The 4,953-nt window shown below is 36.6% G+C and overlaps 1 pseudogene; it reads right to left on the reverse strand.

Moving 5' to 3' along the window:
* Positions 1–1,432: 1,432 nt before the first annotated feature.
* LOC101520917 (peptide-N(4)-(N-acetyl-beta-glucosaminyl)asparagine amidase-like) lies at positions 1,433–2,486 on the reverse strand (annotated as a pseudogene).
* Positions 2,487–4,953: the final 2,467 nt, after the last annotated feature.

Here is a 4,953-nt window from a genome sequence, read left to right on the forward strand (position 1 = left end):
CACATGCAGAAACGTGGACTGCGTTTTAGCCCTTAGCTTCAGCCTGAACTAGCACTGTTGCAGACTTTTGGGGAGGGAGTGAATGAGTGGATATGAGATTCCTCCAAATCTTTGTCTCCTTTCAAATAAAATGGAAAAAAAAAATCCAAAATTTATGTGGATGAAGAATAAGAGATTCTCTAAAATTTTTCTATTTTAGAATCTTGTTGTAAACTATCTTGCTTTCCATTTATACATTTGTGACATGTTTTTATCCCTATTTTTGTCCAGGTTTGGTTATGGAAATTATTTATTTGTATGTAATAGTCATATTGTACTGAAAATTCTCCAAAATATTAAAAAAAGGATATATTTATATTTTTAAGAAGCCATAAATCTATTAGTAATTGTTATCTATTTTACATTGTATCAGGAGTTGAGAATGATTTAGAAATATTCAAAATTTCTTATTCTAAAAGATTTCATCCATTGAATAATGCTGTAATCACACTTCCATGTTGTATTATGTGCCCACAATTATTGTAATATTTTGACTTCATTTTTGGTATTATGAATTATTATACTGACATAAAATTTTTCATGTTTCCATCAACAACAAAAATCACCAGTATCATGCTTCTGTAATTTTATGCAAGCAGGATAAAATAACTATTTTACAGAAATAACAATTTTTTTAGTAGAAATTGAGTGTGGAAACAAAATAAATCCAATTTAAAATTTTTAAGGAATCATGAAGAACCCTAAATGGCTGAAACACTTTCTCAAAAAGAAGACACAGTTGAAAGTCACATACTTGTTGATTTTAAAATCTGCTATGCTGTACTTTTGGTGTAAAAATAGTTATGCACTAATGCCATAGAATTGAAAACCTAGAAATAATCCCTCATGCTTGGGTCAAATGAATGCTGACAGGGGGTCCAAGGCCATTCAGGGTCGGGAAGAACAGCCTCTTCCACAAATGGCACTAGGGACATTTAGTTACCCATATCTAAGAGATGAAGCCATTTGCCTCGAGACATATAAAAAAAATTAACTCAAAATTAACCAGAGACATAAATATAAGAACTCAAGCTTACACTCATGCAAATAAAGCATAGACATAAAGCTTCATGTTGCTGAATGTGACAGTGATTTCTTAGATATAATATAAATGCATAAGGAGCAAAAAAATACCACTTATTTTAATCCTCAATGTTTACCTTTTAGAATTATTTTTATTGTATTTTCATATTTATCAAAAATTTAAAATCTCAGCAAAATGTAATTTGACCATTATTGAAGAAACTAACGGCTGATCAATAAACATGAGATTAATATCGTCAGGCCATGATTTTTATCATAATCATGAATAGCACTTAATCATAAATACTATCATTTTACTTTTAAAATTGTGCTTACAGTCTTTAAACTACTTCTGAAGGCAACGGCACTTTATTTCAAATTATAGTCACATATGGTGGGTAGTTTTTAATTCAAAATTTTTTATGGTCCACACTATAAACATATATTTTAATGAGGGTCACACGATAAAAGGCCACACCAAAGAAATATGCTGGCGCAGAGTAGTAAATTGCCAAATAAGCATGCACTGAGCCAACAGACTACTGTAGACCGCAGTAAGTTCTTGATTATGCCAGCTCTTTTATAATATTCAGGTTCTTAAAGGTCAAAGAATTTTATAATTATCTCCTAACAATTTTCTTCGTGGTCATTTGAGTTTTGTCTAAACAGCTGGCTATGTTGCCAAGCAACATCACCATCTCCTCCAGTTTTTGCTTTCAAAATAACTTCAGTGGCATCAGAAAAGTCATTATAGGAGTGAATATTTTCATGACCTGCTAGGTCTACCCACATGGTATCAGATCACAGTCCCCATTGCTCTGTGCCAATGTGAAAGGTTTCACTACTTGCTTTGGTGGCAACGTTGTCTATTTTCAGGCCAACTGATCCACGCTCAAACTTCCAGGATCAATTGCAAAATATGATCCTTCCTTTCTTGCTAAATATACCATGTGCTCATCTGCTTCAATTTTTCTGAATATGGATTCCATTGTCCACACACCATCCTTCCATTGAGAAATAATTTGTTACCTGAAACTTGGATATGGCTTTCTTTCACAATGTTATAATAAAGGTGGAGCTGTTTGGAAATATTCTCATTTCCAGAAGGGATGAACAGGGTTTCATCCAGATAATCTTCCACCAAGTTCTCCAAGTTTAGGGGTCTTGGGAGATATAAATTCCACAAGTTCTACAATTATTCTATGGAGAAGTTCTTTTCTTGTGTTTTCTGATATAGTTGTCTCTGCTTATTAAGCCCATTAATAGTTTCTCCAAGTGTGTCTTCTTTAATCTTATTTCTTCTGGAGATTACCTCTACATGTTTACAAGAATATCACCAAGTTACATCCACTAACTCATCTTCAGAAAAAAACTTGCACATAGGAAAACTTCTTGCCCCACGCTACTTCATCCAGTAGGCCCATAGAGCTAAGCCTGAATGCCAGAAATCATCAAGGGCCTCCCTCAGACCCACCCTTCATGCTAATGGCTATTGCTGACTCACTATTCTAAAAATTCTGGAGTCTATGATGCAGCTTGTGCTGCTCTATGAAAATCATGCTCTGCAGGAGAAAACATTGGCTTGTATTCCAGTCCAAGAATTAAAAAGGAAATCGCAAGAAAAACGAAAAAACTGGATCAAGGTGCTAATGTAAGTGAGGAGGACTTTCCTTTGCTGGAGCTTTTGCATTGATTGAGAGAGAGTTTCTTTCCCCTCACTGGGTGAATGCTCTAAAGGTGATGGAGAGACGAGATGTAGGGGTTCAACGTTAGTGCCTAAGGAGGACGAGTTGAAGTGGGATGCAAGCGATGTAGATCATAACTGTGACACATGCCAGTTCAGCAGTGATTCCCAAACTATAACAACCCTGAGAAGCTTTTGGAAACCAGATGGAGACGATGTGGCGAGTGGGCCAATTGTTTTACACTGTCCTCTGAGCTTTGGGACTTGAAATGGCGCCATGTTTGGGATTATACAGACCATGTCTGAACCGAAGCCTGCTCTTGTTTGCCGCAGCACTGGCCGCACTGTGATGCATGTGAAGATGTCTGTGACAAACCACTGCCGAGAGGCTCTGCCTGAGGCTCTTATTGGACCCATCCAATCTGCTGCCTCTCTGCAGGGCAATCAGGTCCCGAGCTGCTTCAAGGAAAGATGAGATGTGTTTCTCCCTCTTCAAAACCCTTTTCAAATAGACATTCAACAGTTCCCCTGACAGACAAGAATGTAGTAGAAATAGCTCTGTTTTCAATCCGGATAAATCTGTATTTTTCATCGTTAGGGCTTCTGAGGATGTCATCAGCATAGGTGAGCAGCAGCTTGGAGGCCTCCAGAAAGGTCTATGGTGTGTTCTGGTAGAGCTTGGCTATGGCCGGGCTCGCCGAGGCTGAGGAGCTGCCCAACAGTCACCTCAACCACCAAACGTGAGCGCCGAACGTAGGCTAAGCATCGGGCTTAGCCTAGGGAGCCTGTTCTGCACGGAGCAGGTGCCTTGGTGGCCCTGGGAAGGGTGGGGCCTCGGCCTGTGGGGCGAGCTAAAGGAGGGAAAGTGCTGTAGGGCCAGAGGTGAGCAGTTGACGGGGCCTTTATAGAATTCGAGAAATCGTTTTTATTTTTTCTGTTTAAAGGGATTTGCATGCAATAACTTCCTGAAAACTTCTTACCTAGTCCATCTTTTAGAAAATTGCAATTTCATGCTTTAGGTGGACAATATCTGATGAGAAAGGCTGTTGCTTAGTGTTTGAATTATACTGTTATGTAGCTATATAAAAAAATCATTATTTTGTTGAGATTTTTCTTCTCATTTAGTTTGTTTTGAACTCCATCCATTATAATTAGAATAGTGATGAAAAAATTCCTACTCTGCCCCTTTTGTTGTTTAACTATGTTGTTTAGCTCTAAAAGTGGAAATTACTAAAAATTATGTAATTGAAATTAGTAGCTCTGAAATGTTTTTCTTACTTCCAGCTATTTTCTCCATGTTTATTTAATTATGCAAATGTATTTTTGAAACTTCCTCTTAATACATCATCATTCTGTTTTCTCGTCTTAATTTTCTTTAACCAGCACTTGAACCAGTACTCTCCTGTGTGATTTAGGCACCTTTGCTAGTGTTTTAACCTATGCATGCCATAGTACCCACCGCAGGATAATAATTTACCTTGGAATTGATAACACTTTTACATAATTTTTAAGACATTCTTTATTTTCTATATTAATAGAAGTTCAATTGGAACAGAATTGCTACAATAATTTTTAGTCTTTATAGATTATTGAAAGTAACAGGATTCAACTATTGTACATTGTTTAGTGACATAATTAAGCAGCTTAGAGATTTTATATTAGCGCTCACCAAATATATATATATATACTCATATTTACTCAGCAAATACATATACATGTATTGTAATATACACATATTTTCATTTATAACACATGCATATATTATAAATATGCACATATGTGCATGTATATATAAACACATATTTATATATTAATATTCATATACTTATTTACGCATTAGTTATGTGTATAGAAGAAAATACATAATACTAATGTGGAACATCAGATGCTGTCAATGTATAAATAGAAACATTAAGGAACAGATCAATAAGACATTTGTTAGACTTCTTCATGGGACTGGTGTGATTTAACAGGTAAAGCTGCTGCCTGTGAGCTGACATCTCTTGTGGGCACAACTTGTCCTGGCTGCTTTCCTTCTGATGCAGCTTCCTGCTAAAATGAAAACAGCAGAAGATGGCCTAAGTATTTGGGCCTGTGCTACACATGTGGGAGACCTGGATGAAGTTCCTGGCTCCTGGCCCAGCACTAGTCATTGCAACCATTTAGGGAGTAAACCAGTGGTTGGAAGATTTCTGTCTGCCTCTCCT

Source organism: Ochotona princeps, chromosome 30 (assembly GCF_030435755.1).
Source record: "Ochotona princeps isolate mOchPri1 chromosome 30, mOchPri1.hap1, whole genome shotgun sequence".
Taxonomy (NCBI): domain Eukaryota; kingdom Metazoa; phylum Chordata; class Mammalia; order Lagomorpha; family Ochotonidae; genus Ochotona; species Ochotona princeps.